This window comes from Palaemon carinicauda, chromosome 30, assembly GCF_036898095.1.
Source record: "Palaemon carinicauda isolate YSFRI2023 chromosome 30, ASM3689809v2, whole genome shotgun sequence".
Lineage (NCBI taxonomy): Eukaryota > Metazoa > Arthropoda > Malacostraca > Decapoda > Palaemonidae > Palaemon > Palaemon carinicauda.
The window spans coordinates 66,064,050-66,088,801 of NC_090754.1; the positions used below are offsets into that span (position 1 = coordinate 66,064,050).

The following is a 24,752-nucleotide window of genomic DNA, read 5'->3' on the forward strand; positions in this document are numbered from 1 at the left end:
CGCTTGCGCGCGAACGAAGATCGTCGGCGCTTGCGCGCGAACGAAGATCGTCGGCGCTTGCGCGCGAACGAAAATCGTCGGCGCTTGCGCTCGTACAAAGATCGTTGGGGAGCGCGCGCGCTAGTGTGCTAGGATGCAGGGTCACCTGACAGGACGATCAGGAACTGGGATGTGTCCTTAAAAAGGGCGGTCATCCCCCGATGAGGACCGTAGGCAGGACTGCTTCAGAGTCCAGAGCCGAAGTCCTTCGTAGTAGTGCAAGGTTGAGCTGGTAGATCGGTAGGTCAGCTGGCTCAACACTGGAAGATCTGCTTGATACTCTGAGGAAGGGTCTCTATGAGAGACCTTTCCCGCGAACGGGAGAGGTTCCTTTCGTAGAAGAGACTAGGAGACGCTCACAGGCTGAATCACTGGTGAGCGCCTGTGCGCTATCTCAGGAAACTCCAACGATGTGCGCTGATGTGCAGGTGAACGTTGGCGCGCAGTCACTGGAACAGAATGTCTCTGGATGGCAGTCTCAGGAACAGCAGGAACCGCAGGCGAGCAATTGCGCGCAGGAGAATGTTGGTGCGCAGGGGATACCTGGTGCTTAAGGGACTTACTCACAATGTGAGAAAGCCCCATTTGCCCCGAAGGGACCGGTGCCCGTTGGATAACGGGGTGCATGGGCACCCACAGCGTCAGCAGCCAGGAACGGAGATGGCAGGTCAGCAGGTCTAGGAGATGGCTGGTCTAATCAGGAACAATCCTCCGAAGAGCGGTCTCTATGAGTGGCCTCTCTCGCGAACGAGAGAGGTGAACACTTCATAGAAGAGACTTGAAGACACTGGTGATGGCGACCCTTAGGGCCGTTGGATCAGCAAGCTGACCTATAAGGAGCAATCCTCCGAAGAGAAGTCCTTAAGAATGGCCTCTCTCGTGAACGAGGGAGGTCACAAAACTGATCCTGCAGCTGCTCAGCCCCTTGAGCATAGCTGCAGGTACAACCGCTCAGCCCCAAGAGCATAGCCACCTGAAGTTTTCATGCACCCAGCCTTGCAACCGCTCAGCTCCTTGAGCATGGTTACAAGTGCGGTCGCTCAGCACCAAGAGCATAACCGCCTGAGGACCAGGAAAACCCATTCAGGAATTATTAAGGTATGAGAAGTTCCACCTCTGCAGGGGGAAGCTCTCACACCTGGGAAGGGAACCTCCCTCAGAGGGGAAATTACCTACCCCTGGAGGCGAACCTCCTTAGCGTTCGAAGATGAACTGATGAGCTGACAGTTGTCACGGGAGGACTTCTAAGAGAAGGGATAACGCCCATGACGATGTCCTAGAGAGACGGCAGCGACAGCAGACTCCCCAGGCACAAACAGGACAGCTCTGCTTCGTTGGCACACTTTAGTCAAATGAAGAAAAACTGCATAGTTAACTGGGAAAATAAAGTTAAATATTTATTTAACAGAAATTCTCCCGGGAGGAACTCCGAAGAGTAACCCCGAGGGAATAGCAAAACATAAGAATTAAAAATTAATTATGCACCCTCCTCCCCCACTGACATTCACGGGAGAAGGGGGAGGGCGGAGAACTGTAACAAAAACAGAATTATAACAGAATTACAATTATGTAATTCATTTAAGAATGATCACAAATAGTAAGAACCACTGACCCCCGAAGGGAAGTGTTCTCCACAGAGAAGCTGAAAAGTTAAAAATACAATTAGATTTCATTAAAATTAATTGAGACAATTAACGGAATAGCAACCTAACCCGCAACGGGAAAGAAGCTACCGTAAAAGTACGTAGTAATAGTAAGGGGTGAACGACCTGAAGTAGAGAGAGACCGTAGTCAATCTAAACTCCCATATTCCCTTCGCTGAGAATCCAAGTTCCCCGTAGGAAAGGAGGAACAGCGAAGATAATAGATGAATGAAGAAAGTCCAGCTATGACGATTCCCCACGGCGGCCGAGTTAACGGAAAGCCAAAGGAACGACCGAGGGACCAAGAGGGAGAAGCCGCACCCCATGACGTGAAACCGCGGTGGCCTAGCACTACGCCGGTGACGTTGTCGTACACTACACACACAGCACAAACACTGAAAAGAAAACTTACTACATTTCTATACACAAATATATACATAAACAAAGAATGTCTATATATACAGTATATTACAAGTATAATAAAAAGTAAGTAAAAAGACAAAAAGCATTAATGGCTGTCAAAGAGGCGAGGGTGAAAGCGGACACGTCCGATCACCACCGAGCCAAAGTAAAAGTGAGCTTACAACACAGGTGTGTGAAGGGGGTAGCAAGCTACCCCTCCCTACCCCCCGCTAGCTAGCGATGGGGGTAGTAAACCCTTGTTAAAATTCTAATGGCTCGTCATTTCAGCTACGCCGAAAGTAATAAACATATTAAATAGCGTGGTTTGTATTTCAGTTACGGAACAAATTAAAACTTTTCTTAATGTATTTTTTACAGAAAATAGATACTGAATATTAACAATAAAAGAAAATCACAAATTTTAAGTAATTTGTATTTTTCCTAACAGTACTTACCTCGAACTACTTTCTTAGGTATTTCCAAGAAAATATTTGTCCTATTTCCGATAGAATTGTGACGTCATCACCCGGAAAAAAATCGTCGTAAAGACGAACCATCACAAGCCGCATAGGTCGTAAGTCGTGCATTACCTGTACTTAATGCTAGGTAAAAAAAATCATTACAGTACAGAGAATGGGCTACCTTCTTGGTGCCAACTCAGTTGCAGCATTCTTTGCCTTTAAATTTGCATTCTCATTTCCAGACATACTGTACATACGTGTGCTGGAACCAAACAAAATTGAGCTGTTATACCCCTCAGTCCAATAACAAAAAACCACTCTAAAATATTCAAAACTAAAAGGTCATTGGAGATGAATTCCAAAGCTTGTAGGACACTTGTTGCATCACTAAAAATGGTAAAATTGCCCTCATCTTTTAACGCTATTTTCTCTACAGCGGTCAGTATGTTATACGGTATAGTTTAGCAGTAAATATAGAGGACACGAGAGGAAGTGCACCTCTACAATTGAAATCACTACTATATACTCCAAATTCAATGCCAGCATCAGATTTGGAGCGATGCATTTCTGCCTTATAAGAGATATATATTCTTCCAGACCCTGACTTATACTGTACATATAAGGGAAAAGAATTTCTTGCGAAGATGAGACCTTGTTTTTAGGGTTATTATTTGACAGTAAGTTAACATGGGTTCCTCATATTAAAAATTTGAAAGTTAAATGTAATCAGTCTCTTAATTTGATTAGAATTTTATCCCATACTTCTTGGGGTGCTGATCAAAAGCACCTTCTAATGCTTTACAAAGCATCAATTGCATCTAAAGTTGCATATGGATGTGAAATATATTCCTCAGCAACAAAAACAACATTGGCATTATTAGACTGTACACAATACTGGAATAAAACTAGCCAGTGGACCTTTTAAGTCATCTCCCATATCTAGTCTGTTAGTAGATGCTTGTAAAATGCCTTTGGAGCTTCACCTCCAGTCATCGCTGGTTCGATACTGGTTTAGACTTCAGAAGCTGCCAAAGTCACTAACATGTGAAATGGTTATTAATTTATAATGTACTAGTTTTTATGATAATCATCCTAGATACCCTAAACCATAAGGGTATAGAGCTTTAAGAACCTTGGAGGACTTTGAAATCCCCAAGGGTAAAATTTTACTTGTACAGTACTCTAAAGTACCTCCACGGAATCTACCATCTGTAGATTTCTGTAAATGTATATTAGATTCAAAACGAGAAACATCCAAGGAGATAATGAGAGTTTCTTGGAGCACATAGAATGCCATAACGACTCTGTTTTCGATTTTACGGATGGATCCAAGTCCAGCGCTGGCGTTGGATTTGGGATATGTTTTCTAAATTTTAATCAAAGTATTAGATTACCTAACCAAGCATCCATTTTTACAGCTGAATGCTATGCTATTTTAATGGCAATCAAGGATATCTTCCGGCTACCTCAAAAAAGATTGTTATTTTTAGCGACTCCTTGAGTGTATTGATGGCAATGAACCACTTTAATTCATTGCACCCAATAATAATCGAAATTCTTGAATGGCTATATCTACTGGGAAATAGAGGTAAGAATATCAAATTTTGTTGGGTTCCTGCTCATGTCGATATAAAGGGAAATGAGAAAGCGGACTCTCTGGCAAAGGAGGCAGATAATAGCTGTATAAGAAATAACCTTTTGCTACTTGAAAAAGATATGTACCCTGTAATTCAGTCTGTACTTAGAAAAACTTGGAACTTTTATTGGGAGTTGGAAAATCAAAAAATGGGTGAAATTGTTAAATCATCTCGTCCAGGGGCATATTTTGACATGCAAAGGTCAAGAGAAGTGGTACTGTGCCGAATGAGAATTGGGCACACCAGATTGACGCACAGCTTTTTGATGAGTGGAGAACATCAGCCATTTTGTGAAGATTGCTTGGTGCCACTGACTGTGAAACATATATTAACCGAGTGTCCAAGGTACTTGACCAAGAGATTACGCCATTTTCATAATTGTAAAGATAGCAGTGGCATTTACATACTATCTAAAATTTTGGGACCTGAATGCAATGTGGATTGCCTTTTTAAATTTCTTATGGATATTGGTTTTTATTTAATAAGATTTAATCATGAGTTGAAATTAGATACATAATAAGCATTAACTATATTCTTTGGCATCAATGACCTCTGCTGTTACGATGCCAGCTAATACCTCATAATCAATCAATCAATCAAGCCCTTTCCAGCCAAAGACAAAAATGGTTCAAAGTCCTCCCGTAGAGGGAGCTGCCCTGGCTGCAAATGGTAGGATAGGCGTTCCTCCTACTTGTCCACCAGTGGGGAGATGCCTATAAAGTTGCTGGAACAGATGGAAGCAACTTGGGGCTGATCACTGGGTAGTCTCTGTGATTTGTTCAGGGTATCGCATCCCGTTCATGTCATCTCTCTATCCCCTGATCAAGGATCCAGTGACGATGGACTCCTTTGCGATGGGATCCCCTTTGGGCGGAAGTTCAGACCATATCAGAGAAGGGCGCTCTCCAGAAGGTCCTCGACGACTCCCCAGGCTTCTTCCGTTGACTCTTTCTTGTGAAAAAGTCGTCTGGAAGCTGGAGACTAGAGACCAGTCATCGACCTCTTGACTCTGAAAAAGTTGGTCAAACAGACTTTGTTCAGCATGGAGACGGCAGACTCAGTCAGACAAACGGTAAGACCACAGGACTTCATATGCACATTGGACCTAAAAAACGCATACATCCAGATCCTAATCCATCCGTCTTCAAGGAAGTACTGTATCCAAGATTCATCCTAGCCAACAGGAAAAACCTGTTCGGGATACCGTGGTTCGGTCTTTCCACAGCACCCCAAGTCTTCACCAGAGTGTTTGCCTTAGTGTCATCCTGGGTACACTGGATCAGCATCTGTCTCCTCCTTTATCTGGATGACTGGCTGATACTAGCAGACTTGGTGGCAATCCTTCTCCAGCACCATGACAAATTTCTGATACTTTGCCAAGATTTTGGGATCATGGTAAACCTCAATAAGTACATCCTGCTTCCCACTCAGAGTGTAATACCTGGGAATGATATTAGATACCAATATCCACAAAGCCTTCCCATCAGACGACAGGATAATGAGGCTGAGAAAGGTCGCAATACCTTTTCTCAGAGCTGGAGCTAGAATGGCAATGGTTGAGAGAAAAATACATCTCTCTATTGACAAAATTATCCAGTGGGCCGATATGAATGGATTTAAGTTCTTGACAAGTAAAACTACTATTGTCCATTGTTGTCGTATCCGGGGAGTACATCCAGACCCGGATATATACATTAAAGGTCAACGGATACCAAGTACAAGTGAAGCTAAATTTTTAGGTTTGATATTTGATTGTAGGCTTACATAGGTTTCTCACTTAAAAGCTAAATGTCTTGAGGCTCTGAATATTTTAAAAGTATTGTCCCATACATCATGGGGGGCAGACCGCAATACTATTTTGAAATTATACAAGGCCTTGATTTTTTCCAGAATCAGTTATGAATGTGAAATATATTCCTCAGCCACCCCAAGCCAGTTAAAGATATTAGATTCAATACATCATGCTGGTATTAGATTGTCCACAGGAGCATTTAGAACCTCACCTATCCCAAGTCTCCTTGTTGATGCGGGAGAGTTACCTCTAGACCTTTACCGAATGTCTTCCCTTATTCGGTATTGGTTTAGATTGCAAAGGCTCCCTAATTCTTTAGCCTTTCAGACTGCAAGCTTTGTAAGTCACTCAACCTACTTTGAGTTGCACCCAAAATCTCCTCAACCTTATGCCCTTCGGGTGAAACAATTTTTAAACAGTCTTGATATAATTAGAATTAAGGTGCTTCCATTTAAGGTATCATCAATGCCTCCATGGAAATTGCTAGAGATATCTTTTTGTAAACATCTTATCGGAGTTAAGAAAAATATGACTAACTTAGAATCCAGGTCTCTTTTTATGAAACATGTTGAAGAACACAGGGAATCGACTTTGATGGCTCCAAATCTGATGCTGGCATTGGATTTGGAGTACATAGTAATGGTTTTAATTGTATAGGTGCACTTCCTCTAACAGCTTCAATATTTACTGCCAAACTGTATGGCATACTAACCACTGTTGAGAAAATAGCGTTGGAAAAGGAGGGTAATTTTACCATTTTTAGTGATGCAAGGAGTGTCCTTCAAGCTTTAGAAGTTTTTAATTCTAGTAACCCTCCAGTTAGGGTAAAAGTTTTAAAGATTTTAGAATGGCTTTTTATTATTGGAAGGAGAGGTATAATGGTTCGATTTTGTTGGGTTCCAGCACATGTAGGTGTGTGTGTGTGGGAATGAGAAGGCAGATTCATTGGCGAAGAATGCAGCATCCAAGTTGCTGCCAAGAAGATATCCCATTCCCTGTAATGACTTCCTACCTAACATCAAGAAATTGCTTTGCAATAAATGGCAACAGCACTGGGATAGTCTAGATGGCAATAAAATGAGGGAAGTAACAAATGTCATATCTCTTTGGAGGTATGACATGATGCCCCGAAAATGGGAGACGTCTCTTTGTCGTCACCGTATTGGTCACACTCGGTTGACACACGAGTTTCTGCTGAAGGGCCAACACCAACCGTATTGCCAAGACTGTTTGGTACCTCTAACAGTGAGGCATTTGTTGACAGAATGCCCCAATTATAACAACTTAAGGAATAGAGAGGCTCGAGGTGCGGGTGGCAGGTTCATCCTTGCCAAGATTCTTGGACATGATGTGTCCTACTATGCAAGTGGCATTTTTAGATTTATTTCAGAAGCAGGTCTTTTGAAAACTATCTAACTTTTATAATGACATGTGGCATCGTGGGATGATTGCACACACCACCCCCAACGGAATTGTCTTCCATGTCCTTTCTCCCTTCTCCTTACTTGTCCTTGTCGAACCAAAAAGGGTTGGTTCGTTCCCCACTTCAGCCACTTATTTGAGTCATTCTCTAAGCCTGCCTACCCAGTGCAGACAACCTAGGTTGTCTGGAAGTGGAAGTGGACTGCAGCTGCTGAAAGGAGACTGCATGGTGTAGAACTGAGTCCTGACTGGGCTTCCTCCACTTCTTGGATGTAGTCTTTATTTCCTCCAATGGAAATAGAGCTGGACCCTTGAGGGAGACATTCTTCAGGTTTATAATTTCCCGATTGCATCGAGGCTCTTCACAACCCATTTCACCCTCTAGTTAGCCACTAGGTGGGTCAGGAACTCCACGACTCTCGCTCCAATTAACACGGTATTCTTGAGAGTCTTCCTCTTGTCCAGATTGGATAAGTCCTTAGAATAAGCCAGGTAGTCGACCGTGCCTGATCAGTGGTCAATCCAAGAAGCAGCCTGAAGAGTTGTTGTGGCCGTGACCTCCATACTTGAAACCTGCAATGAAGAAAAGGATTTATTCTGTGTGGCTAGACGGTCCAGAAGTGGCATCCGGGGTCAACGCAGCCACTCAAGGATCAAAGGGCAAGGATGAAGGAGAAGCCTCCTGATTGAGGTAGTACTTCCTCTACCACATGAAAGCCAGAGGCATTATGCAGGAGGATCTTTTCAACCTTAAGGAATCCTTTCCCAAAGAAGACCTGCCTAGCCACCTTGTCCAGGACTTCCAAGATCAGGATTGACCACGGAAGCTTCAGATGAGGTCTGATGGCCTGAGGTGCCCGATAAAGTCTGTCTATCGCTGCCTTCCTCCCCTGAATGGGTAACGAGGAAAGTTTCCCTGTCCACTGACCTTCCTGATGCAATTTAGCACCTGAAGGACGGTTAAATCTGACTCGTCCTTTATCTAGTTTGAGGGTACGAGTACTTGGTCTAGTATAAGACCAGGAACTGGTAGCAGGTATGTGAATACCTATACTGTACTGTATTACAAAAAGTATACTTGGGGAAGGAAGAGTTCCGGATACGTAACATCTCGCCTCACGTACGAGGCAAGAACGTACTAGGATCATCTTCCTTTGTAGACAAGTTCTGAGTAAGTACTATGTCTCCCATGTGTATAGTCTGCCAGGAGAAATTGGTCAGGGGAGGTTCTCGTCACTCAGGAACAAATTTTAGATTCTCTTTCACCACTAGAAGATGTCTTAAAGGCAGCTATCATCTTTTGGTGGCAGCAGACTGTTCCTCTGACAGAACACCCGCAGAGTCTAAAGAAAACTAGCTTCCAAGTTCATGTTATTGTAGTAAGACCACAGTCACCACGCACACAAATGATAGAACAGCAGCAGACATGCCTCCAAACAGGAACATGACAAATTCGTAGATAATTTGTATTTTTCCTAACTATACAAACCTTAGCTATTTCATAGGGGTATTATTTTTGGTGTAGCTGAAATGACGAGCCATTAATTTTTAAGGAGGGTTTACTACCCACACCGCTAGTTAACGGGGGTAGGGGAGGGTAGCTTGCTATCCCCCCTCTCACACACCTGTGCTTGAGCTCACTTTGCTTGGAGGTAGGACTTCAAGGGGGATAGGGCTGGCGGGCAAGTTTGGTTAAATAGCTAAGGTTTGTATAGTTAGGAAAAATATAAATTATCTACGAATATGTCATTTGTTCCGTAACTGGAATACAAACCACGCTATTTAATAGGGGTGACTCAATCATTAGGAAGGGTGGACGTCCCAGCCAGTTTGGCTTTTGGCTTTGCCCGGGAGCTCCTTATTTGAGTGTGAAAGCACCTCGCTAGAACCTTGCTACGCAAAGTCTGCAGCCTACGCAAGCTGTGTGTGTGAAGGTATGAAGTGTGACTAGTCCTAGAAAGTTGTTCTGAAGTTCTTTAGATGGAAACTTGTAGAACTTGTAGACTAGGACTTTCCCAATACCACCTCGTCAGGGTATGGGGACGTAACAGTATTAATATTAATACTAGGAACACATGGGCGCATGGTTACCTGCAGTGGTTTGAGGTCAGCTATGCAGAGAACCCAGGATGCTGCTTTTCCCAAGAGAGGGGATGATGAAGAAAAGAATAAGGGCCAGTCAAACCTTTTCATTCATGCAGACTAAAACCGCATAACAATGCCTTCAACCTTCTGCTACTTGTCCAATAAGGAGATTGAGGTTTTAAACCAGCTGTTGTGCAGCCACTACAGGACCGATAGCGAACGTATTGAGTCTCCTGTGGGTCACGTCTTGCAGGTAGTGGGATGTGAATGTTGTTTGATGTTTCTTTTGAAGGCCAGGGACGTAGCTATGCCCGACATCATGTCCTCTGGGGCGACGTGACGGAGGAGGGTCTGGATAGAGAGCCAGGCCAATGACCCTGTGAATCCATGCAGAGATGGTGTTCTTGGTGACCCTCCTCTTAGTCCTTCCTGTGCTGACGAATAGTGCTGGCACACGAGGGTGGGCTGCAGCTGTTCTTTTGAGGTACAGCCTCAAGCTCCTTACTGGGCCTAGTAAGAGATAGTCTGGGTCATCTGTTACAGTACGGAGACTAGTAATCCGGAAGGAGTCGAATCGAGGATCCGCTACTCCTGGATTCTGAGTCTTAGCAATAAACTCAGTGACGAAGCTGAACGTTACCTCCCCCCATCCCCTTCAATGGGCAATGTCATACGAGAGACCATGAAGTTCGCTGACTCGCTTGGCCAAGGCCAAAGCTAGCAGGAATACCGTCTTCCAGGTTAGGTGGCGATCTGATGCCTGACGTAATGGTTCATAGGGAGGTCTCATAAGAGACCTGAGAACTCGAACCACGTTCCATGGGGGAGGTCTCACTTCCGACTGAGGGCAGGTAAGGTTATAACTATGTATGAGTAGAGAAAGTTCTAGCGATGAGAAAATGTCCATTCCTTTCAGTCTGAAGGCTAGACTTAAGGCTGAGCGATAGCCTTTCACTGCCGAGACTGAAAGGCGCATTTCTTCACGCAAATACATGAGGAACTCTGCTATTGTTGGAATAGTGGCATCGAGTGGAGAGATACCTCTTCCACGACACCAACCACGGAAGACTTTCCACTTTACCTGGTAGACTGCTGCCGAAGACTTTCACAGGTGTCCAGACATCCTGATCGCAACTTGTTGCGAAAATCCTCTCTCAGAGAGGAGATGCTGGATAGTCTCCAGGTGTGAAGCCGTAGTGAACCTACGGCTTTGTGGAAGATGTTGGCATGTGGTTGTTTGAGTAGATTGTGTCGTGGAGGGAGTTCTCATGGTGGCTCCGTTAGGAGTTCCAGAAGGTCCAGGAACCACTCCGCGTGATGCCATAGCAGAGCTATGAGGGTCAATGAAAGATTGACCGATGTTCTGGTCTTGTTGAGTACCCTCCTCATCAGACAGAACGGGGGAAAAGCGTAAACGTCGATGTTGTCCCACCGTTGTTGGAAAGCATCTTGCCAGAGAGCCTTGGGGTCTGGGACTGGGGAACAGTACAGCGGGAGCCTGAAGTTCAGGGCCGTTGCGAAAAGGTCCACAGTCGGAGAACCCCACAAAGTCAGGACTTTGTTGGCTACTAGATGATCCAAAGACCACTCGATACTCACTATCTGAGATGCTCTTCTCAGGTTGTAGGCGAGCACATTCCTTTTGCCCGGAATGAAGCGTGCCGATAGTGGTATCGAGTGGATTTCGGCCGATCTCAGTATCTCTACTGCTAGATGGGATAGTTGCTGCGAAAAAGTACCTCCTTGTTTGTTGATGTAGGCCACTACTCTCGTGTTGTCGCTCATCACCACCACAGAGTGACTTGCCAGGTACTGTTGGAACTGTGGAAGGGCCAGAAAGTCGACCTTCATTTCTACGAGATTTATGTGGCGGTACTTTTCTGACTCTGACCAGATGCCTGAGGTCGTGTGGTGCAGCACGTGGGGCCCCCACCCTTTTTTTGAAGCGTCTGAAAACAGCATCAAATCCGGGGGAGGATGAGAAGGTCCACTCCTTTTCATAGGTTCTCGTTTGCCACCCACCACTGGAGATCCGTCAATTCCGCAGGTCCCATGGAGATCTGGATGTCAGGGGATTCGTACGCTTGATTCCACTGGAGGGATCTCATCCTGAGGCGACCATTGGGAACTAGACAGGCCAGCGATGGAAGGTGACCGAGGAGACATAACCATGATTGGGCTGGAAGTTCTTCTCATCTGAGAAAAGGTCTTGCGACCCTCCTCAGCCTTGCTATCCTGTCGTCTGATGGGAAGTCTTTGTGGAGATTGGTGTCTATAATCATGCCTAGGTATACCAATCTTTGAGTGGGAAGCAGTGAAGACTTCTCGAGATTTACCATAATCCCCATATCTTGGCAAAGTCTCAGAAGTTTGTCTCGGTGTTGAAGAAGGGTTGACACCAAGTCTGCTAGGATTAACCAGTCGTCCAGATAGCAGAGGAGACGGATGCCAATCCTGTGTGCCCAAGATGATACTAGAGTGACCACTCTGGTGAAGACTTGTGGTGCTGTGGAGAGACCGAAGCACAGCACCTTGAACTGGTACTTTCTGTTGTCTAGGCTGAATCTTAAGTACTTCCTTGAAGACGGACAGACTAGGATCTGGAAGTACGCGTCCTTTAGGTCCAGTGTGCACATGAAGTCTTGCGGTCTTACTGCTAGTCTGACCGTGTCCGCCGTCTCCATGCTGAACGGAGTTTGTTTGACAAACTTGTTCAGAGCTGAGAGGTCGATGACTGGTCTCCAGCCTCCATACGCCTTCTTTACAAGAAAGAGTCGACTGAAGAAGCCTGGAGATCCGTCGAGGACCTCATGGAGAGCGCCCTTCTTAAACAGGGTCTGGACTTCTGACCGAAGGGCTTGCCCCCTTGCCGATCCCATGGCAAGGGAGTTCAATGACACTGGATTCGTCGTCAGGGGAGGTAGAGATGTTATGAACGGGACACGATATCCTAGACTGATCACGGAGATTGTCCAGGAATCGGCCCCGAGTTGCTTCCACATGTTTGAGCAACTTTGTAAGCATCCCCCCACTGGTGGACATGCAGGGGGACTGCCTATCCTAGCGTTTGCGGCCTCAGCTGCTCCCTCTAGGATTCTTGCCTCCCCTGGAGGACTTTTTGCCTTTCCTTTCTTTGATAGGAAAGGGCTTAGACACCAAGGTCTTTGCTGCTGTTGTTGTCTTAGTGATCTTGACTGGACGGAACTGCTGTAGTGCTGGAGGCTTATAGGGCTTGGATGTTAAAGCCTTATGAAGAAGGGAGTCTTGATGAGACTTCCACCACCTCTCAGCAGCATGTTCCACATCCATAAGCTCGAACAAGATGGATCCCTTTAGAGAGGAATGTCTGAGCCTATTGATCTTGATGCTAGGGACCTTCTGATGGAATCTCTCAGCTACTACATCCCGACATTTCACAATGGTATTTGCCCACAAGTTCGAGACTTGGTGGGCCAGAAACTTGATCGTGCGAATTCCTGAGAGAAGGAAGGTTTCCATAGCTTTCCTGGTACGTTCTTTGGAGAAGTCCTCAGAAAGTATCAGGATACCTAAGGTCCCCAACCAGATATCGAGCCACGAAGTGGCTTGCATAGCACACTTTGCAACTTTCTCCTGGTTGAGGATCTCAGCTGCTGAGAACGAGACCTGCCGGTTGGAGAGTCTCTCAAGAGGGACTTCCCTGGTAAGCTCTTCCAGTGACTGGTGAAGAGGAGGAGCTAAACAAGGCTCCTCAAGGATCTCGAAGTACCTCCTCTGCTGTATGCGAGGAGGTGGGAGGAGCTTGTTAGTGGCAATGGAATGGTTGGAGGAGGACATCTTGGAGAGTTGTAGAGAGATCTTGTCCCTGGTACTCTTAACCCCTTAAGACAAGGGCAGTGCTGCACTGGTCTTGGAGGGTTTCTGAGTACCAAAGACACGGTCCAAGACCGTGTCCTTACCCTCCCGAGGAGGGATCTCTGGGTCAGAAAACCCGTTGAGAGCCCTCATTAGAGTCAGAACTTGCCAAAACGCATGTTCTGACTCTTGCTGGTCTCCTCCTGTTGTAGGACTTGCAGCGAAGTCTCCTTCTGTCCCCAAAGGCTCTTCTTGGGGAGAGTTGCGGACATTCCTTGAGTGGCTAGCTGGCTCCATCCTAGTCCTAATAGAGGACTTCGGCAATGTTTTGGAGTCCTTAGATTCCATCCTGGGAAGGATGTAGGACTCCAACATTGACAAGGGTGGCATGTTCCTTTCAATCCCCGATTGAATAGACACCTCGGCGCGAGGAGAGGTTTCCCCCATTGGTGCGATGGGGGAAAGTCTCTCCTCGCGAGATTCCCCTGGGGACGGGAAATCTTCGTCCGAAAGGGAAGGAGAGGCAGTCTGGGGAAAAGAAGGAACCTGCCTCGAAGGTCTGCGTGGAGTCAGTTTCGCCCTTGGGGAAGTTACCCCGTCTAGAACTCCTCTTTTTCTCTTTAAAGGGGTAGAAGCAGCCATGGATCTGTGCCCTAATTTAGAGAAGACAGGCTTGAAAGCCTGCGTTACGGCTCTGATCAGTGCACCGAACCAGGGCTGTTGGCTGACAGATGCGCTATCAGACATACCCTTTGTAGGGACAGGAATTGAAGGATCCCTAGGAGGAGTCCTCATCATTGGTGGGTTCACCCGTGATGGCTTTGGGATCCTGGACCCTTCTAGATGTTTCCTTTCTCCCACAATGCGCGGTGGACAGCGGGGCTCGCCGGCGGGAGGACAGCGGGGCTCGCCGGCGGGAGGACAGCGGGGCTCGCCGGCGGGAGGACAGCGGGGCTCGCCGGCGGGAGGACAGCGGGGCTCGCCGGCGGGAGGACAGCGGGGCTCGCCGGCGGGAGGACAGCGGGGCTCGCCGGCGGGAGGACAGCGGGGCTCGCCGGCGGGAGGACAGCGGGGCTCGCCGGCGGGAGGACAGCGGGGCTCGCCGGCGGGAGGACAGCGGGGCTCGCCGGCGGGAGGACAGCGGGGCTCGCCGGCGGGAGGACAGCGGGGCTCGCCGGCGGGAGGACAGCGGGGCTCGCCGGCGGGAGGACAGCGGGGCTCGCCGGCGGGAGGACAGCGGGGCTCGCCGGCGGGAGGACAGCGGGGCTCGCCGGCGGGAGGACAGCGGGGCTCGCCGGCGGGAGGACAGCGGGGCTCGCCGGCGGGAGGACAGCGGGGCTCGCGCGCGGGAGGACACCGGGGCTCGCGCGCGGGAGGACACCGGGGCTCGCGCGCGGGAGGACAGCGGGGCTCGCCGGCGGGAGGACACCGGGGCTCGCGCGCGGGAGGACAGCGGGGCTCGCGCGCGGGAGGACACCGGGGCTCGCGCGCGGGAGGACACCGGGGCTCGCGCGCGGGAGGACACCGGGGCTCGCGCGCGGGAGGACACCGGGGCTCGCGCGCGGGAGGACACCGGGGCTCGCGCGCGGGAGGACACCGGGGCTCGCGCGCGGGAGGACACCGGGGCTCGCGCGCGGGAGGACAGCGGGGCTCGCGCGCGGGAGGACAGCGGGGCTCGCGCGCGGGAGGACAGCGGGGCTCGCGCGCGGGAGGACAGCGGGGCTCGCCGGCAAGAGGACAGCGGGGCTCGCCGGCGGGAGGACAGCGGGGCTCGCCGGCGGGAGGACAGCGGGGCTCGCCGGCGGGAGGACAGCGGGGCTCGCCGGCGGGAGGACAGCGGGGCTCGCGCGCGGGAGGACAGCGGGGCTCGCGCGCGGGAGGACAGCGGGGCTCGCGCGCGGGAGGACACCGGGGCTCGCGCGCGGGAGGACACCGGGGCTCGCGCGCGGGAGGACACCGGGGCTCGCGCGCGGGAGGACACCGGGGCTCGCGCGCGGGAGGACACCGGGGCTCGCGCGCGGGAGGACACCGGGGCTCGCGCGCGGGAGGACACCGGGGCTCGCGCGCGGGAGGACACCGGGGCTCGCGCGCGGGAGGACACCGGGGCTCGCGCGCGGGAGGACACCGGGGCTCGCGCGCGGGAGGACACCGGGGCTCGCGCGCGGGAGGACACCGGGGCTCGCGCGCGGGAGGACACCGGGGCTCGCGCGCGGGAGGACACCGGGGCTCGCGCGCGGGAGGACACCGGGGCTCGCGCGCGGGAGGACACCGGGGCTCGCGCGCGGGAGGACACCGGGGCTCGCGCGCGGGAGACTGCTGGCGCGCACAGGAGACTGTGGGCGAGACTGTCAGTGGGCGAGACTGTCAGTGGGCGAGACTGTCAGTGGGCGAGACTGTCAGTGGGCGAGACTGTCAGTGGGCGAGACTGTCAGTGGGCGAGACTGTCAGTGGGCGAGACTGTCAGTGGGCGAGACTGTCAGTGGGCGAGACTGTCAGTGGGCGAGACTGTTGGTGCGCAAGCACACGTGCGGAAGACTGTTGGCGCGTGCGCGCGGGAGAGTATTCGCGTGTGCTAGCGCGCAGGATCAACGCGTTGAGTGCGCGGGCCCACGGGCGAGAGTTTGCGCTTACCTATACCAGCCGTAGGGCGCGCGCGCAGGAGAAAGATCCCTAGCATGCGGGCGCGCAGTTGAAACATGTGAGGCCGTGGGCACGCAATAGAACGTTGGCGCGAATCCTTTGGAGAGGATAGGCGAGTGCGGGCGGGGCGCGCATATATCCTCGCGGATGCAAGCGGCACAAAGCTGGCGCGATGGTACTAGTTGGCACGTAGGAGAAGACAGCTTTGTTGATTTCCCAGCAGCGCCCAGATCAGTAGATCGTTGGTGCGCAGGAGAGTTAGCTGTTGGGCGCATTTGCGTGCGGGCAGGAGACCGATGGCGAGCAGAAGAGCGCTGGCGCGCGGCAAACAGGGGAGTGCTGGCGAGCAGGAGGTTGATGGCGCGCAGGTGAGAGTTGGCGCGTAGCTGGGCGCGGGCACGGGCGCGTAGGGGAATGTTTGCGCTTAGGCGCGAGCACGGGCGCGTAGGGGAATGTTTGCGCTTAGGCTCAGGCAAGACCTGGCGCGCAGGAGAACGTGGGCGCGTATGTGCACGAGGGCGTGCATAGCACGTGATGGAGCTATTCTCCTGTTAGGAGGTATGCTCGTGTTAGCCCATACGCCCTCGATGCCCTGTGTTAGGGTATAGAGACGGGGCCTAACGAGCTACTAAAGAGCACTCGTCAGGTTTCGTTGGCCCATAGAGCGTATCTGGTTGGCCCACATTAGCGTGCTCGGGTGAAGCCTTGTTAGGCTTATGTATAAAAGGTGACGGCAGGTCAGCAGGTCTGTCGGGTGGAAGGTCGTCCGGAGATCGCGAACGATCTGCAGAAAGGTCCAGGAACAGTGATGGGTAATTGGTCTCGAGTCTCCTCTGCAGTACTATAATTCTGCAACGAAAGTGATGAACCAAAGAGGCAACTCCTCACCGCAGGTGAAGGAAGGCCTCTTTGGCGAATAGGAAGGCAAGCCGTCCGAAGAATGCGCCCTCTGGGGGCCATTGGATCAGCAAGCTGACCTTCTGCAGTCCTCCGAAGAGGAGTCTCTAAGTGAACTCCCCCAAGGGAGAGAAACGCCAGCAGGAGAGGCTAACGATGGACTTAGTTTCTCCCTCGTAGGTTGAACAGAGACGGGAGAAACTAAGCCCTCAGCTACCGTAGGGTTTGAAGAGGCAGAGGTGATGGGAGATACCGCATTGGATACCTCTGACACCCCGACGTCGACAAGAGACAAGAGGATCAATCTCTGCCGGTGACGGCGATTGCTTGACAGCGGCACCCAATTAGATGTAGTTAAGCAAAACCTCCTTAGAGGGCAAACCCGTAAGCCCCAAGGAAGACCAAAGCTGAAAAAGGGGGGTTAGTGACATCCTCCCTAGGGGAGAGAGGTGGAGCTGCTTCGCTAGGGAAAGCAACGTCATCTCTCAAGCCCCGAGGTTGGTAAACAGTACATCAGTCTACGCTACCACTCAACGGTCTCTCGAAAGAGACCGACCAAGTGGGAACTTCGGAGGAGGTTTGGGCAACGGAAGAAGAGGCCTTGGGTTTTCCTCCTTTCCAAGAAACCTTCGAAGGAGAAATATCCCGTTTGGCCTTCTTCCTTCGTCGCGAAAACCTCTCCCACTGGGAGGTAAACCACTCCCTACACCTGTTGTTGCTATCACACCGTTGGCCTCTACAAGAAGGACAAAAGGTGCGAGAATCAGTCTCGACCGCCAACATGAATGTTCCACAGGGGCGGTCGGGAAACCCAGGGCAGGTGCGCATGATCGCTGAGGCGACCTTCACAAACAGAACTAGAAAAAGAGAAAGACAAAATCATTAATGGCTGCCAAATGACGGCGAGAATGATAGTGGACACGTCCGACTACCATCCGAGCCAAGAGCAAAGTGAGCTCAAGTACAGGTGTGTGAGAGAGAGGGGGGGGGGTAGCAAGCTACCCTCCTCTAACCCCGCTAACTTGCGGTGTGGGTAGTAATCCCTCGTTAAAAATTAATGGCTCGTCATTTCAGCTATGCCGAAAGTAATACCCCTATTAAATAGCGTGGTTTGTATTCCAGTTACGGAACAAAGGCATGTTGGATGCCAGCAAGTAACACAGAAAATTGTCTCACAATTACAGTTATCAGGAAACACTGCATATCCTTGAGTTCTTCCATTATTAACCCTTGAACATGCCTGCCTACCAGAGCATTTATTCAATATGAAAGAAAAAGAAAAAGATTAAAACACCCAAATAAAGATGCCGAAAAGCAAATCACTACTGTCGGGGTGGGGCCTACCTGCCCCCAAACAAGCAACTACGTTTACCTCGTTGAAAGTTTAAAGGGAAGTTACAGCTTAGCTGAAGTCATACTCCCATGGTTTGTATTCGTGTAGGAACACATTATAGTCCTTCAGCAATTAATCACTACTTATCATTCTGCATTATTCTGTCTATACATAAACTGAAATAATAATCTGGACTTATCATAAACATACCTTCCAGAGTTGCCTCATTTCTCTCCACACTTCAAGTCCTCATTTGCCTAAAATTACAAGAATCGGCAATACGTTTGAACCATTTTCGGATCTTCCTTTACGCTGAAACAATTTTTTTGGTTAAAATATGAAAAAGCATATACAGTAAAACAGTATATACATGCATACAACATCCCTATGGTTAGAAATATGTAAAATAAGACACTTCAGTCCATTTATATGGAAAGCATGAAAAAAAAAATCTTACACTAAATTAATATTCCAACCAAACTTTAAATTTCATAAAATAAAAGTAATACTGTAAAGTAATATGATATATTAATTTCGGGCCAACATTTCTATATATCTATTACCTAAGGGAAGCTTAATCTAGGATGAGTTGGAATTGATCCTATTGTATTTACTTAGTAATTTTGATGTCTTGTTAAATAAACTACTGTACGAAAAATTTGTTAGTAAAATGACAAATTCGGAGATGATTTGTATTTTTCCTAACCATACAAACCTTAGCTATTTACATTGGGTTTACTTTCGGCGTAGCTGAAATGACGAGCCAATAGTTTTTAACGAGGGTTAACTACCCCCGCGTTAGTTAGCGGGGGTAGGGGAAGGGGTAGCTTGCTACCCACCCCCCCCCCCACACCGGTGATTTGCTTCACTTCACTTAGAGGTAGGACTTGACTTGGGGGACAGGGCTGGCGGGCAAATATGTGTAAATAGCTAAGGTTTGTGTGGTTAGGAAAAATACAAATTATCTTCGAATTTGTCATTTGTTCCGTAACCGTAATACAAACTAAGCTATTTACATTGGGTGACTTACCCCTTAGGAAGGGTGGAAAGTCCGCAGCCTTACTGACTTTGGCTTTTACCCGGGGGCTCCGCCTCCCAGTGAGTAGCACTTGGGAAAAAGAGCCACTGCACCTCACAAGTTCCTTGCTTCGCGAGGAACGTGTGGCCTACATAAGTTGTGTGTGGCGGAAAGAGCGTGACTCGTCCTATGAAGTTAACCTTGAGACCTTTAGATAGGAATCCAGGATAGGACGTTCCCAATACCACCTCGTCAGGGTATGGGGGACGCGACAGTATTAAACTTAATACTAGGAGCACAAGGAAGCATGGGTTACCTGCAGAGGTTGAGGTCAGCTATGCGGAGACCAGGATGCTGCTTCCCCAAGAGAGGGGAGGATGAAGAAAGAAAGGTCAGACATACTCTTTCATTCACGCAGACTAAAACCGGGTAAAAATGCCCTCAACCTACTGCTACTAGTCCATAAAGGAGCCTGAGGTTAGACCAGCTGTTCAGCCACCACAGGGCCAATAGAAAACTTATCGAGGCTCCTGTGGGTCACGTCCTGCAGGTAATGGGCTGTGAAGGTCGTCCGACGCTTCCAGACCCCAGCTTGAAGCACCTGCGTCACAGAGAAGTTTCTCTTGAAGGCCAGGGACGTAGCAATGCCCGACATCGTGTGCCCTAGGGCGACGTGACGGAGGAGGGTCTGGATTCAAGGCGTGATGGATAATCCTTCGAATCCAAGCCGAGATGGTATTCTTGGTGACCCTCCTCTTCGTCCTGCCTGTGCTAACAAACAACGCTCGCACTTGAGGACGAACTACAGCTGTTCTCTTCACGTAATACCTCAGACTCCTCACTGGACATAGTAGCAGCTGGTCTGGGTCGCTTGTTACAGAACGGAGACTCACGATCCTGAAAGAGTTGAATCGTGGATCCGGCACTCCAGGATTCTGAGTCTTGGCAACAAACTCAGGAACGAACCTGAACGTTACCTCCCCCCCCCCCCCATCCCCTTGAATGGGCGATGTCGTACGAGAGACCATGAAGTTCACTAACTCGCTTGGCAGAGTCCAAAGCGAGCAGGAAAGCCGTCTTCCAAGACAGGCAGCGATCAGAGGCCTGGCGTAATGGTTCGAAGGGAGGCCTCTTAAGAGCCCCGAGAACCCGAACCACTTTCCAAGGAGGAGGTTTCACTTCCGGCTGAGGGCAGGTAAGCTCATAGCTACGTATGAGTAGAGAAAGTTCCAGCGAGGAAGAAATGTCCACTCCTTTCAGCCTAAAAGCCAAGCTTAAGGCTGAGCGATAGCCTTTCACCGCTGAGACCGAAAGGCGCATTTCCTTCCGCAGATACACGAGGAACTCCGCTATTGCTGGAATAGTAGCATCGAGTGAAGAGATACCCCTCCCACGACACCAACCACAGAAGACTCTCCACTTTGCCTGGTAGACTCCCTCAGAGGACTTTCACAGGTGCTGAGACATTCTCTCCGCAACCTGTTGAGAAAAGCCCTTCTCCGTAAGGAGACGCTGGACAGTCTCCAGGCGTGAAGCCGAAGCGAGGCCACAGCCTTGTGAAAGATGTTGCAGTGTGGTTGTCTAAGTAGCTTGTGTCGTGGAGGAAGCTCTCTCGGGAGCTCCGTCAGGAGCTGCAGAAGGTCCGGGAACCATTCCGCATGATGCCATAGCGGAGCTATCAGAGTCATCGACAGGTTGACCGATAGTCTGGTCCTGTCGAGCACCCTTCTCATCAGACAGAACGGTGGGAAGGCGTATACGTCGATGTTGTCCCACCGTTGTTGGAAAGCTTCTTGCCAGAGTGCCTTGGGGTCCGGGACTGGGGAGCAGTACAGGGGCAGCTTGAAATTCAATGCTGTCGCGAACAGGTCCACGGTCGGGGAACCCCACAAAGTCAGAACTTTGTTGGCTATCTGAGGGTCCAAAGACCACTTGGTACTCACTATCTGCGAAGCCCTGCTCAGACTGTCGGCGAGCACATTCCTCTTGCCAGGAATGAAGCGAGCTGATAGTGTTATCGAGTGGACTTCGGTCCACCTCAGAATCTCTACTGCAAGATGGGATAGCTGCTGCAAAAAAGTACCTCCCTGCTTGTTGATATAAGCCACTACTATGGTGTTGTCGCTCATCACCACTACGGAGTGAACCCCCAGGGTCCGTTGGAACTGTTGGAGAGCCAGAAAGACGGCCTTCATCTCTAGCAGGTTGATGTGCATGTACTTTTCTGATTCTGACCCAAGGCCTGAGGTCCTCTGGTTCAGAATGTGCGCCGCCCACCCTTCTTTTGACGCGTCCGAAAACAGTGTCAACTCCGAGGGAAGGACGAGAAGATCTACGCCCTTTTACAAGTTCTCGTCGACCAGCCACCACCGCAGGTCCGCCCGTTCCGAAGGTCCTATCGGGACCTGCACGTCCGGGGAATCGGATCCTTGATTCCACCAAGACTTGAGCCGCCACTGCAGGGATCTCATCCTGAGACGGCCGTTTGAAACCAGACGAGCCAGGGAGGACAGGTGACCTAAGAGACGCAACCACGATTGGGCGGGAAGCTCTTCTCGCCTGAGGAAGGGTTCCGCCACCCTCCTCAGCCTTGCTATCCTGTCGTCTGATGGAAAGGCTTTGTGGAGATTCTAACAACATGCATGCCTAGATAAACCAGTCGTTGGGACGGCTGCAGAGAGGACTTCTCGAGATTTACCAAGATCCCAGATCCTGGCAAAGTCCCAGAAGCCTGTCTCGGTGTCGAAGAAGGGTCGACTCCGAATCTGCTAGGATCAGCCAGTCGTCCAGATAACGAAGGAGACGGATGCCGTTCCTGTGCACCCAAGACGAAATCAGGGTGAACACTCTGATGAACACCTGAGGTGCCGTGGAGAGACCGAAGCACAGCACTTTGAACTGGTAGGTCTTGCTGTCTAGGCTGAATCTCAAGTACTTCCTGGAAGACGGATGGATTGGGATCTGGAAGTACGCGTCCTTTAGATCCAGTGTGCACATGCAGTCTTGTGGTCTCACTGCAAGTCTGACCATGTCCGCTGTCTCCACGCTGAACAGAGTTTGCTTGACAAACTTGTTCAGAGCTGAGAGGTCGATGACAGGTCTCCAGCCTCCAGACGCCTTCTTTACAAGAAAGAGTCGACTGAAGAAGCCTGGGGAGCCGTCGACGACCTCCTGGAAAGCATCCTTCTTGAGCATGGTCTTGACTTCTGCCTGAAGGGCTAGCCCCTTTACCGATCCCATGGCATAGGAGCTCAACGACACTGGATTCGCTGTCAGGGGAGGTAGAGATCTCGTGAAAGGGACGCGATAGCCTTGGCCGGTCACAGAGACCGTCCAAGCATCGGCCCCTTGTTGCTGCCACCTGTGCACGCAACTTTGAAGGCATCCCCCCACAGGTGGACACGCGGGGGGACTGCCACTCCTAGCGTTTGCGGCCGCGGCCGCTCCCTCTAGGAGTCTTGCCTCCCCTGGAGGACTTCTCGCCCTTTTTGACCTTGGCTGGAAAGGGCTGGGGCTTAGACACCATTTTCTTAGCTGCCGGTGCCTGCTTTGGTGTCTTGCGAGGCTGCTGAAGTTGTTGTTGAGGAGCTGGAGGTTTGTAGGGCCGAGATGTAAGGGCCCTTTGGAGGAGGAGAGAGTCCTGGCTAGACTGTCTCCACCTCTCAGCTGTGTGTTCCATGTCCTGCGGCTCTAACAGATTCCCCCCAAGGAGGGAAGCGTGCCCGAGCCTGCAGACATCCACGGCGGGGACCTTCGGGTGAATCTTCTCGGTCACCGCATCACGGCGCTTCAACACCGAGTTGGCCCAAAGGTTAGTAACCTGATGTGCCAGGAACTCGATGGAGCAAGGTCTCCAGGGCCTTCCTATTGGTCTCCTTAGACAGATCCTCGGAGCGCAATAGGATGCCCAGAGAACCTAGCCAGATATCCAGCCACGAAGTGGCCTGCATGGCGCACTTCGCGACCTTCTCATGGCTCAGGATCTCCGACGCCGAGAATGTCACCTGCCGGGCGGAGAGCTTCTCAAGAGGAACTCCCCTAGCGAGCTCTTCTACCGAATGATTGAGGGGAAGAGCGAGGCTAGACTCCCACATGATCTCGAAACACCTCCTCTCCTGGAGACGAGGAGGTGGAAGGAGTTTGTTCCAGGCAGAGGAACGACTGGAGGAGGCGAGAATCGCGAGTTAAGCATTGGCCCTGGCTCTGGCACTCTTTAGCCCCTGGGACCAGGGCAAAGCCACGCTGGCCTTGGGGGGCTTCTGAGTACCGTACACCTGATCCAGGATGGTGTCCTTACCTTCCCGGGGGGCGATCACGGGATCCATTAACCCGTTGAGTTGCCTCATCAGGCTCAGGACTTGCCAGAAGGCGTGCTCCGACTCTTGCTGGTCTCCTCCCTGCGGACTGGCAGCTAAGTCTCCCGTCCCCGGAATCTCTTCCTGGGGAGATGCGTGGACGTTCTCCCGGGGTGCAGCTGGAACCTGACGAATTCGCGAAGAAGACTTCGGAATTGTCTTGGAGTCTTTAAGTTCCCTCCTGGGCGGGATACACGACCCCAACAAAGAGGCCTGGAAGGTGCCTTCCACGCGAGACGATTCCCCTCCATGAGGAGACGACTCCCCCCTTGGTGCCGAGGGAGAGACCGCTACCTCACTGGATTCTCCTGAGGACGGAAAAGCCTCGTCTTCAGGAGAAGGAAAAGCGCCTGCGAAGGGGATGGAGCCTTCCTAACGGACCTCTTAGGAACCAGCTTCTCCCTGGGAGAAGTCACCACGAAGTCCACTCCTCTCCTTCTCTTCAGCGGGGGCGAGGCCATCGTTGGCTTGTGTCCTTGATCGGCGAGTGCAGGCTTCATAGCCTTCACTAACGCCCGCATCAGAGGACCAAACCAGGACTACCGAGTCACGGACACAGAGTCTGAAATTCCCGCTGGAGGGAAGGGGATCGGGCGATCCTTCGGAGTGGACACCACTGGACCTGCCTGTGAAGAAAAAGGGGAAGAAAGTTGTTCTGACCTCTCTGATGGGTCTTCCCAATCCTGACACAGACCTGCGCTTAGGCGCGGGCGATCCTGATTGCGGTCTGGCGACACGCGTCCCTGCTGCTGTCGCGAGCTGCGGAACCCGACGTGAACGGGGGGTCGCGCTTACGCTCGTGCGTGGGCGACACTAAGGAGTCGCGCACGAGAGGATGTTGAAGCGCAGGTGCGAAAACGCGCGGAGACAATCGAGCGGGCGTAGGCGAGTAAGCACGTGAGCACGAGGGCGAGCTGGCGCGTCGGCAAGGGAACGCATTGGCGCGCGGGCGAACGAGATCGCTCCAACGACCGCTGTTGATGGTGTCCAGGGGACCTGTAACCCGTGGGAGATCGATGGTGAGCAGGCGACCGATGGCGCGTTGGTGAACGCTGGCGCGCAGGCGAGCGATGGCGAGTTGGCGCATGGTGGCGTGTTGGCAAGCGATGGCGCGTAGAACACGCAGGGGAGCGACCGCGAGCGGTCGAGGTGGAAGAAGGAGACCCAGGTCTCTCCAGATCCTAAGGGCGCCGA

At 50.9% G+C, this 24,752-nt stretch overlaps 1 long non-coding RNA gene across 2 annotated transcripts in view; it reads right to left on the reverse strand.

Annotated features, from left to right (window-relative positions):
* Positions 1 to 24,752, reverse strand: part of LOC137623233 (uncharacterized) — an 80,976-nt gene that overhangs the window by 48,186 nt on the left and 8,038 nt on the right. For both annotated transcript variants that reach the window (XR_011040572.1, XR_011040571.1), the window contains exon 2: positions 18,396 to 18,497. This is a non-coding gene — a long non-coding RNA (uncharacterized lncRNA). The remainder of the gene's footprint in view (positions 1 to 18,395; positions 18,498 to 24,752) is intronic.